A 12469-nucleotide genomic window follows, 5' to 3' on the forward strand; every position below is an offset into this window, starting at 1 on the left:
ATTTTGCAACCCCTTATTCACAGGCACAAGTACACAGTAGCGTGACTCGTGCATTACATAAAAAGCCTGTCCTACAATCATCTTTATGGGCACATGCTGAAAGCTGATGTAGAAAATGTAAAATGGAGACTTACTCTGAAACTTGGCTTTCACATCCTTTTGAGTACGCCCTATGATAATTTTTACCATGTCATTTATTTTTTTCTGCAAATCCTCCCCACCCCCAGCTACTATAAAGGATAGGCAAAGCTCACTGAGTGGGTAGCTATTCAGTATTTCCCTTTATCCTAATTTCAGGCATGGCAAACTGCCTTATTTGCCACACATCATTCAAAGCCAGGACTGAATACAGAATTACTAATTACCTCACTGCCTTTTCTAGGGTACTGTTTTGCCTCAGTATCTCAGTGCTCCATGAGCCTTAACAGATGTTCTCACCAGGGAGGTAGGTGGGGTTGTTATCTCTACTTTACAGACACTGAAATCAGACACAAAGAGGGTAAGGTGAAAAAGTCCGCAGCATCCACTGATTTTGGGTCCCTAATTTGAGACGCCTTGGATTAGCATTTCCCCAGCTCTGTGTGCACACTGGGAGCAGAACTCCACACAATACCAGCTCTGCATTTCTGCCAGTGAGAGCCCAGGTGTCTCAGATGGAGAAACCAGAAAATGAGAACACACCAATTAGTGGCCACCCCTGGAAATCTCATTTATAGGCATTTTCAGTATCATACAGAAACCTGTGGCAGGAGGCAGGAAAAATTCAGGAGCAGAATTCAATTGCCATAACATGAGACCATTCTTCTGCTTTCAAACAGCCCTCTGCTCAGTTCAATACACAACCTTCATCGCTGGCAATAAATGAAACAGGAGACTATAGAAAACCTTTGTTCATGGCAAAACTCATTCAGTCCCCATGTATATCTCATTTTGTGCATTGAATGAGACTAGGATCCTAGTAAAAAATTAACCCACCCACCCCCCCAAAAAAAAAATCAACACACTATTTGACCATATAATTAAGGACCAAACCATTATGCCTGTATACAAGAGAGGGCAAATTACAGAAGGAAGGAATGACAACTCTTAATTAATTATTTACATTCAAAGTGTCTAGCTTTGAAAACTCAAAATTTGCTTTAAGATGTGTTTAATTTCCTATTTTAAAAATGCAAATGAAAAAGAAAGGAAATAGGAAATTCTATCATTTGAAACTATAATGGTGTTGCGTTTCCTTGTGTTTTTAAAGCTACAGTTCTTACTTATTAAATGGTTGCAAAACTCTTACACTTTTTCTTCTAATATCAACTTCAGACACAGACAAACAAACGAACAAAAAATTAAAAAAAATCACAGTATGTTTTTGAAGAAGATACCTACCAAGGAACTTCTTGTCCAAACAGGAAAAATTCAGCAAAATTCCACGTAGTTGAAAAGACCATCTTTGATTGTTACAATTTATCTCATCCCCTAAAAGCTGGGTAATCCTGACTACAGGGAAGATGTTTTGTTCCAGCTTTTCTGTTTTGAAAAGGCTTTGGAAGAACCTAAGAAAAGGATATCTTGCTGAGGGTTGTATGGACTCAGCACATGATAATAGAAGATACTACAGATCAGCTTTATTTCTTCCATAATCTCATGCAACAGTATTTCTTCTGCTGTAGAAGAATTTATCCAAAGAATGTGAAATCTCTTCAATATTACATCTCAGCATGTTTTATTTAGTACTCCCAGCAACCGCTGGGACACATCATAATGGGAATAGAGGGGAATAAGCACTAAAGGTGAGTGCTAGTAGGGGTACAGCGCTCCAGTTGGGAATTCCTGAGTTACTGCCATATAAATGCTTTGAGATAACTCACGTCAGACAGGTAGAAGAAGTCACCAACTGATAAATCCCTACTAATCCTCTCCTGAGGGTGATGAAAAGGAAATATCAGTGTGGAGTTCCAGCAGATGATCAAGTTCAGAAGACAGATATCGGAGTTACATCTAGGATGAGACGACTTGCAGAAATCATAGCTTTAAGGCCACCAGAAAATATGTGCAGAACTAGACAACTCATTATCACAATACACCAAATGAATGTCTTCTGAACCTATATGCTCATGCTAAAAGCAGAAGACAGAGTGACATCTAAACTGTCAGGATTTAGGCATCTTGCTCTGGTTATCAGTGAAGCAACTGTTTTGGACTCCAATTCCTGAATCTCTGCTCAAAAAGGGACATAACTATAGTCCTCTCTGACAGCATGCAATTTATAGGCTTTCAGGTAGTTATCTCAGTGCTCAAACTACGGTACCTAAATTATGGGAGATTTGCCCCAGTTCTCTACTCTACCTGAAAGGATCTCAAGTCTTACTTTTCCTACTACAGAAGACTGTTTAGAGTAAGGTACTTTTAGCTTTTCCTGCTTAATATATTAGGCTTTTTTTTTTTCATGGAAGAATTAAATTAGCTTGAGACTAGAGACAGCACAGAAGTAAATCTAGCTTTACAGTCCAGTGGCTAAGCACTCTTCTGCAAAGGGGCAGATTGGGTCCAGTTCTTGCTTCAGTGAATATTTGATACTAATCATAGAAAATCCTCCTGGGAGACCACATGAGACCATTTAGTCCATCTCGTGGTTCAGCAAGGGCCCTACAGTGACTGGAGCTGCTGCCATAGCTTTCTCAGACAATCTACCCCACTGCATCAGTATCTTCTTGATGAGAAAACTCTTCCTAAACCGTAGTCTGAATCAGTCTCATAGCCCATTAAAAACCTTTACTCCCTGTTTTATCCACTCTGGACATGAAGAAGAGATTATTCTCATTTTATTGTACTTGTTTCCTATGCATTTGAAGACCTTTATCCTAAGTCCTCTCTGCCTTACTACTTTTAAGTTAAAAACAAACTAATTATTTCAATCTTTCCTCACAGATTACATTTCCCTTGACCTCCAGCCATTCTCATGTCCCAGTTTGCACCCTGCCTCACTGGACCAGACTTTCTTAGAGCGCAATGAAAAATAAAGCATGGCATTTCAGCTGAGACTTACATGTCCTGATCAGAGCAGAAGGCTTATTATGTGCATCTTACAGCCTCTATTCCTATTTGCACAACCTGGTAAGATGAACTTGTGGTCATCTAGAGATGCTGTCTCCCCTCCTGAAGGATAGCTGGTTGTTGTGTCGGCCTCCGTGGATAACTGGGTGCAATTTATTAATCCTGCCCATGCAGAGCACCTTGGATTCATTCTGATGCTTTTCACATTAGGTCCTTGGTTTGACAAGGTTGTCTTAAATACCAGTAAGTTTCACCAACATATACCTGGTTCACATTATCTGTATTTTTTAAAAAACGCTTCTTTTAGCCAGTCATCCAGGTTGAAATTAAAATATAAGGTACAATGTGCTTAATGAAAACAGTTAAGCACTAACAGACCACAGTTCAAGCTGTGGCAATCTGCTCAATACAGTCTTCTATTTAGACAGGAAATCAGCAAAAGTTATTCATCGAGTAGGATTATCTACATCAGTTATACATCTCTGTTGTAATGTTTTCCTTTGGACCATGCTCCTTTGCTTCACTTACGATAAAAGCTAGTGAGATAATGTCAAAATCCTTAAAAATGACAAGCTATGACATCTACTTCCCCTGTATCCACAAGGCTTGTTATAGAAGAAAGCTAAATTAGTTTGACATGATCTATTCTTGACAGATCTGTGCTGGTTCCTAATCATCTTCTTTATTAGATTATTTCCACCTTTTTTTTTTTTCTTTTCCAGGAATGAAGTTAGACTGAGTAGTCTGTAATTTCTTATCTCCTCCTTGTTCTTTTTCAGCTTTCAGACACTTCATCCAGTCCTCACGAGTTTTCAAAGCACTCAGATCTTCACAGATTGCTTCCACCATCTTAATAAACAACTCAGAATGGTTTGAATCAATCATATTACATCACTACATTCTGATTTGTTCTTACCCGTTCCTACATCTTGACCTTCTTCCTTTGGCTGCACGCCATTTTAGCCATCTACTAGCAGTTGACCATGCTACTAAAGACATGCAAAATAAGCATTAAATACTTCAACAAACATGATGTAAAGTTCTAACTGAAGCTCTTCCCTCCCCTCTATGAATATTGTAAACACCAAGGTAGAGAGTTATGATGACATTCTTACACTTCCTTCCTCTGGCCCAAACAATATTTGATTCTTCCATGCAACAAATGACCACTGTGTCCAAGAAACATCAGGTTAAGTAGGTCCCTGCATAATGTCTAATATAAACTAATAGCACATTCTCCTTGGAGATGGGTTTTCAGATCTACTCTGGGAGTAACGGTATATTTACCGCATTTCTGGGTGATTACTTCAACCAAAGTGTTTCTGGATTACAGGAAGGTAGTAAATTCTCTTCCTCTTGGATGCACTCTGCAGAGGCTTGATCTGACAAACTTACCCATTTTGGTTGAGCAGGGAAAGCAACTGGAAGAATACTTGGTTTGTTGATCCCAAGGTAGCTTAGCTGTTAAGTAGGTATTGAGCTGATTAATGCTTATAAAACTAAGATTATTTATTTAGGGATTCTAGTAAGAAATCTTTCAATGTTTAGGGAGACCTACAGGTATATGTATCATTACCTCAGGACTTGAGTTACCTCCATAGTTGGAAAGGAAGGAAGATCTAAAGTTCTACAATGTCAGACAGACAGCTCTAAGAAGGTAGTTGAACTTAGAACAGCATAAATCGCTGATTTGTTCTGACTTCAGAACAGTGGTAAATACTGTGATACATTTTGGACTTCTCTTTCCAGCCACATCCTAATTACAAAGGAATGAAATTCTACAAGATGAGGCACTGTCTTATGGTATCTTTTCCTGCCTTGTAGAATGCCATAACTCAAAGGAAGAAAACAAAGATCATAAAACAGAAATAACTGAACTTTAAAGGAAGATTTGCTAATCCTATAAGCCCTTTGGGCTCATTTTTTACTAATTTGTCAATTCTTTTATCTTCCAAGAGTCATATACACTGGCATCATTATGGAAGGTTCTTTTTGCTGCATGTCTAGTTTCACCCTATAAGAGGGTATGGATTCACATTAACTTTTCTAACTGTGCTCTGTAAATGATCTAAATTCTATTTACTTCATGGAAGTTTTGGTTAGCTTCTGTTACTTTGGTCTAGTTCTGTTACTTTGAGAGGGTATCTTTCTTCCTTGCTCCATTCTTCCTTCCCTCCAGATTGAATCTCTTCTAGCCAGTATTTCTGACTGGGCTTTGGAAACATAGGAAAGGTCCTTTAGCACTAGGTCCTAGTTCCTGCACTTCAGGAGGGATTGGTTGCATCCCTGTCATGCTTTTTACTGCATTTTTAAAGGTTCTGCCACCATTAAACATGAATTTTCTGTTGTGGATGTCTGTCCTCAAAACTCTTCTCAGGGCTTCCCCTGGGTCTTCCATTGGAAATGCAGAGAGCAGGAAGGGTTAAAAATACTGTACTTCATCCTTGATCAGGCAGAGTCTCCATTCTGACAGGTTCTGACTCAGCCTGTGCTGTCCAGCCCTTTGCAAGCTGCCAATCTGACTACTCCAATGAAACAAGTTAAGAAGGAAATAATAACACCAAAATGTTTCTGGTTTTGAAGAACATAAAATGCAATTTCAGTGTAGCCCTCTAGTCTACAGTGAAATGTCCCTGCTGAGCACAAACCCTTGGGTCAGCTTGCAAAAGCCCCTTTAAATCAGTTCCCTGTTGTTCCATTTCCCTGAAGTTCCAGTGCAGCCTTCCAGCCACACCATGCCCTGCTCAAGCAGAGCAGACGATGCTCTCCAGGCATTTTCTCAGCAGTGGATCTCACTCTTACATGAAAATAAATGCCTGCAAGTTTTACTTCAGCAAATCAACAAGTCACACCTGTTTCCTTAGTTCTACGTTTTGAAACACAGATAACTTTAATGAAATTCTTGATAAATCCATCACTGAATAACTTATTCCTAAATCTGTGGGTAAACAAAAGAGAAAAGCATGGTACCATACTGCCCCAATATCCTCATCCTTGAGTACTTAACACTGCAGATTTATAAGGTCATTGGATACTATTGATAAAACAAATAGATTAGATTCTATTCGATATTGTGATGAACTGGATGCCAATTGATAGGTCTTAATTATAAGAGTAATCGAAACTAAATTATTCTAAACACCATCAATTATTAGAAGCTATCCCAAACGATGAAAACTAGAAGTTCCTGGGACTACAGTTTCACTCCTAGGAAATTACGAGAAGAGTGGAATAAAACTAGCTTCAGAGCTGGGTCCAGATCCAAACACACTCCTCTGACTGGTTAAATTTTAGGGGCATTCAAACCAAGCGAGTAAGATTCCTTCAGAGTCTGTTAGCTTTACTAATTACCAGCCTTCAGAGATACATGTCTCCTACATTGAAAACGTTTAAATATTATGAGATGTCCTGGTTTTCTATAAATATATACCATGATTATAACTGGAATTAATTCAAGAAACTTCAGAAGTAAGATGAGTAATGAATGAGACTGACATTTATTGGTTATAATTTGAAAGAAGATAAGTACATCCTGGCTTCCTTTTCAAGGAATCAAAGCCAATCAGCCCTAGAGGGAAGAAGGCAATCTCTGGACACACTTTTGACTAACAAGACAGCTAGAACACACCTTGACACCTAAGAGTGGCATCAGCAGCTGAGGGACAGGCCCAGAGGAAACATGAACCATCAGGAAAGCAGGAACTGATACTAGCATGTACTGTATGAACTGCTTCTATGGCAGCCATAGTCCTCCCCAGCTGTTTGCTGGGATTGAGCAGTTTTTCACCTATGTGACAGCAATGAAATAGGTAAGAATGAACCACTCTGCTGTCTCTGCCTATAGACATTCATTTTCTTCAGCTGCAACACCTACCCAAGTGGAGGAGACCTGGGGATGCTACAAATGCCAACTGGAAGCACAAAGGAAGAACCTTTGTATTTTCTTCTAGCAGTTTCCCTGCTCATTCCAGAGCCAGGAGGGTGAAGGGAAAAGGCTGCTGATGGTAGTAGAGAATGCTGCTGCCAGCAGGACTTCCCAAGAAGCATAGACTAAGGAGGACTGGTAGGTACCCAGCTGGAGGAGAGAAGCAGCAGCAGGAGGACTGCATGGTCAAGGGAGCAGAAAGAAGGCAAGGAGAAGAACAGAAGAGACAAAACAAATAACAGTAGGAGTCACCAGGATCAATGTAACTCCAAAAGCCCAATTTCCCTTTTTATATGGAAAACAAATCATTATTTACATCAGTATTTCCACCCCACATACATAATGTAGGTTGTACAGGCTGGTGCATTGTGACAGTAGAAGAAGAGTAGCATACTAGTGAAAGGCAGGGGGAAGGTTAAGTTGTAACCCTCTCTCAGACTCTGGTTCATCATGGTTAAAAATGAGTCTGGGGAGAAATTCAGTGCTTTGTGATAGAGGAACACAAGTGGCTAATAAACATCCCAGCATGGGCTGAGGACAGATACAGCAATACTTTGCCTGTTTACATCACCTTTCACCTGAAGGCATCTGAATCCTTTTTTTTTCCCCTACATTCTAATTATTTGGATTCCATTTTAAAGCAGCATCTTGCAGAGAGGGCCATGATAGCCAGAAAAACTGCCTCCATCAAGTCAGAAAGCAGGTTAATAGTGCTGTTAGAATCAGCTAAATCAGAAATCAGCTCTCCCCAAACACATTCCTGTATACTAACTACCGGCCTGTGGTGCTTGCAACCATGAAAAGCCATGGAGTTTTACACACACACTCAGCAGGTAATAGAGAGAGCCCTAAGGATATATAAACACCTTCTCCACATGAGGCCAACAGAACTCTGAGGTTACACGTTGCCTCCCAGCATGCTCAGGAAGATCTTGGAATTAGAGATGAAATGACTGCATATGGACTTTAAACTTTGAACTTCAGTACCTGCTTCCAGAATACGTGCTCTGCTATTTTGGTATTCCCACTAGCACGGCCCATTCATCTTTCACTCAGCCTTTCTAGATGGCTAACTTCCTCTCAGCAGCCCAGTATTACCCTGGATGGAGCTATTGGGCTGTGGTTGTTGCCTTACAGTTGGAAATTGGTTCTTCATAGCTCAGATGCAGCCAGATGTGGACTGCTGCCTAATGCCTCCCTGAGACTTGCCAGCCTCAAGGCAAATGGGTAATGAAATGCACAGTGATTTCCAAAGGGCATCAGCACAGGGGGCTGCCATCAAAATGTTTCCCATCCTCAGGTGGCTTTAGCCTGGACCTGTCATCAGAGCTTTCATTCATTCTCAAACTCAAATAAAGCCCTCCCTGTGTAGGGAGGAAGCCTGAAACAATGGAACAGCAAGGGACAAGAGGGGAGTTATATAAAGGAAAGGATACAAGGGCCAGCAACACATGGACTGAGCAAATGGCAGTCAGTGATGTACCACCAGCAGTAATGTACCACTGGGAGCATGAGAGAACTCAGGTTATACAAACTTGGTGTAAAAGCAAGCTTTTGCTTCATACTACCTCACCCAAAAGCTAAGGTAGTCCTTTGGGTTATGCCTGCTGGCAACACCTCAGCATGTATGTACTTGCTTTGTACAGACCAGGCTGAGCCCACATATGCCCCACATTCTCTGCATGTGGAGGCAACAAGTTGCTCAGGGGGGCACAGTCCCTGTGTGTGAGGCCAGTGAACCCAAGCAGGTATACACATCCCTGATTTACATCACACAAGTCTATCAGCCTGCTTTTATCCTGCTGTGGGCAAAGGGCCAAGTTCACCTTCCCACTAGCACAAGAAGGCTTTGCAGTATGGCAGATGTCACAGTGGGGAGTTCTCCCTCCACAGTGTCTCTGGGAAATGGGGAGGGAGAAATGCAGTGTCTGTGTAGGGCAGCTCCTAGATCACAGAGTCCATGACAGCTGGTCTGAAATGAGAGCAGACTTCAGGAGGAATCTCTGTGCACTTTCATCTTCATGTCAGTGAGAGCCATACAACAGCAGGAGAGCTCCCTGTCAGATCAAGCCTTAAGCAGGAGAAGACTCAAGAGTGCCAGGCCGTAGCCTGTAGGTACCAGTGGTACCGCCTGGCTGCAGGAAGCTTGGGATTCCAACTCAGGAGCAAGTGGCAAAAAGCAATTTCAGTCAACAGACTGATATCTCTTGTATTGAGCATTAAGCTGTCCTCTCCCTGGCAACTCTGCCTGCATTTGCTGAGGAAGGGGCTTGTCTGCACCATTAAGAACCTTTACTTTACGCGATCAAGGAGAAATCAATGCCTCTAATTGTCAGCAATGGCAGCGGAGGAGGACGGGGTGATGGGAGGGGTGTTTCTCTGGAGACATGCTTCTCAGGAGAAATCCCAGTGGTTTTGTCCCAGGAAGAGAAATAGTAAGGACCTGAAGTAATTAAACTTCCAGGCAGCAATTGTTTACTGGAAGCAGCACGGAAACAGCTCTGAGCCTCATAGAAAAGCAGGGCAGTGGCTTGGTTCTCCTAGGGTGCAGACGCCCCTGCCCTGAAGTCAATGGCTGGAGGTGATTTACACCATGCTGGTGAGTGGAGAGAGGAGGGATGTGAATAGACCCTTGCCTTTACTTTTCATTTTGCTTTCCCTTCCTCTTCCCCCCTCCATCTCAGTGTTTAAAGGCATGGCCAAGCCTCGCAAGTTCGGAAGCATCCGCATCGTGTGGCATAATCAAGTTGTTCTAAATGAGATCTGAGACATTTTAATATCCTGAGGCCACACACCCTTAACTCCGCGTGCATCTTCCTCTCTCTCTTTTTCTCCATTTCCTCCTTCCCACACACCTCTGCAGTTCCTGGAATGACACCTCACCGGCTGGATGCAATTGCTAAAACACTCCCTAATGCTTTCTCCGATTGCATTGAGCGGCTTCTTCAGAGATACAGCCCTGTTTATTCATGCTGCTCGTGTGGAAGGGGAAAGAAATGCAGACTGACTCTCCCCCTCCCTCCTTTGATTCGATGGGTGTGGCAGGTTTAAACCTTTGCAGCCGCGGCTCGCCAGCACTGGGCGCGGAGCGGAGGACGGAGCGGGAGGGAAGCCGTCTGATATGGCTGGTGATGAATGAGACTCATCTCACCCACAAGTGGGAAACCTGCTTGCAGGTTATTGTTTAATCACTCATGCAATCCAATACTGAGCACATACCCCCATCACGCCCATCTGTTCCAGTATGCGGTGCATACAACACTTGCATTTCTAGACACCTATCTCACTACCCAGCCCTGCAAATTACTGACCGCATCTCTTGCCAGAAGGAAAGGTTACATTCAATTTTTCAGAAACTGCCTGACACAGCCCTTATGTTATGCCTCTTTTTAGCTGAATATTTTGCGGGCACAGATTCAGAGGTGCAATTGGCTGTGGGCAGAAATGACAACACCGAGCTATCTACATCTCTCATGGGTGTGCAGTCAGATACCTCGCTCCTCATGCTGGCATTGCACCCACAAGAAAGAATCACCTGCAAACTGCAAGTGTGTGAACGTATTTGTCTGTGACGGGCAGAAGAACAGACGCATACAGGCACACCTAGACACAAATGTGAAGAGATTCCTTCCACGCCCAAGCCTGTAATTTCAATGTTTTGCTCTTTTGCTGCCAGAAAGGCGGGACACCGGGGGCTTCCCCCAAAAAATAATATGAGGTGAGCTGTCCTTATTTCTTGGGATGGAAGCTCTGATCTGTCCTGTTAACTCATTCCCTTTTTGTCCTTCCATGAAAGATCTGGGTGGGGACAGATGAAGAGCACAAGCTGAAAACTGCAATCTTTTTCTTCTCCAAATTAAATATGCCTCTAATGTATCACCAGCATCGCTGACCGCATTGCTATATTGCCAGTTTGGCAATTTCAGCGTATATTGAGGTATAGGAATGGGAGCTGGGCTCCGAGCCCAGAAACATCCATGGAATATGCACAGGCAGGCACATTCAGGATGTATGGCCGCATAACGAGGAGAAAGCATGTGCAAACGAGAGCATGTGTGCTGGTGCATATATGTGTAGTACGGTTGCGAGCGATCAGAGAGCGCGGATGTGTGCTGCACATGCACGCGCAAAGGGGTGTGTACCATGCGGTGGATTAATGTACAGAGCAGGGGGAGAGGACCGCGTGTGATCCAGATACCTGCATGCCACGCATTTCTTAATATGTTAGGATACAAAGTGATAGGAGCGGATGCACACAGATGTAAAGAACAGCACTTTGCAGTTTGAATCAGGAGCGTAAATGCTCAGCCTGTGAAAGTGTAGGCAAAATTATTCCCCAACAGCTTTTTTTCTGACTCCGGAAGACCCCAATGCTACTTACTTTATTTTAAAATTTGCCATGAACCTCTGCACTCTGCCTCTCTGTCTGCCTGCCTTTTCCTCCTCTGCTCTTTTCATCCCATATCTGCCAGCTGAACATGCTCTGCTGGCTGGCTGCAGTGTGATCCCCTCTCCTCCCAGCCATCACCCCCTCCCTCCAGATTTTAGCAAACGTATCATTAATTGCAGAGCATTTGAAACCTGTATGGGGAAAAACACAAGATGACGCAGGGTCCCTTTCTACCCTGCTCGCCTGCCCCTCCCCATTATTCTACAAAATCACTCCTTCATCTGATAACACACATTTCTCCATTCAGAAGCACATCTTTCCCTGGATTTTTTTTAAGCACTGCGCTGTTCTATAGTATGGGAGCTTCTTGCATCAATGTGCTAAGCTGTGGCTCGAGAGTGCTGCAGTGTTATATTGTAAGGGATATATCAATGTATGCACATATAAAGTAACCACCGTGGTTCCACACCCAAGACTGAGTTGAGCTTTGCTCTCAGAACAAGGATCCAAGCTCTTTGTCATTACCTCTCAACCTGTAATTAGGAGAAGTTCCCCAAATGCCTCATAAAGATGTCTGGGGGCAGCTCCTGCCTCCAAGTTTTATCTGAATAAAGCCAACATCCTCCCAAGAAAGTCCAAGCAGCTCCATGATAATAGGCTATTTTAACAAGGAGCAGGTTTGGGCTTTCATACAAAATAAAAACAGGGAAGGTGGGAATGAATCATACAGTTTTTTTCTTTTTTTTTTTTTTTTTCATTCAAAAATATCATTTTAGATATGAAAATTTCATCGCTGACAATCAGCCGCCACCCGAATTTCTTTATCAACCCGATTTCCTGACAGGAAAAGCCAGGTGGAACCAGTGAAGAGAATGAACTGGTTTCCAACAGGTTCACACCGCGAGCCTCTCTTATCCCACCCGAGTTCGGAACTGGCAGAGGCGTGGTCCTCTGTCTCCTCACCAGCTGGTGCACAGTTGTCTAACTGGTTGTACTATGAAGGGTACCGCAAAGAGGGTGCATCTCCCCTCTCCTGGCCAATGCTTTTGTTATTAATTATACTTTTCATTATACCATAGGTTGGAAGAAGAAAGGGAAAAAAAAAA

At 42.7% G+C, this 12469-nt stretch overlaps 1 protein-coding gene across 1 annotated transcript in view; it reads right to left on the bottom strand.

Moving 5' to 3' along the window:
- The window catches only part of GAP43 (growth associated protein 43), a 53710-nt gene that overhangs the window by 40515 nt on the left and 726 nt on the right, over positions 1-12469 (bottom strand).

The sequence above is a fragment of the Meleagris gallopavo genome, chromosome 1 (genome assembly GCF_000146605.3).
Source record: "Meleagris gallopavo isolate NT-WF06-2002-E0010 breed Aviagen turkey brand Nicholas breeding stock chromosome 1, Turkey_5.1, whole genome shotgun sequence".
NCBI lineage: Eukaryota > Metazoa > Chordata > Aves > Galliformes > Phasianidae > Meleagris > Meleagris gallopavo.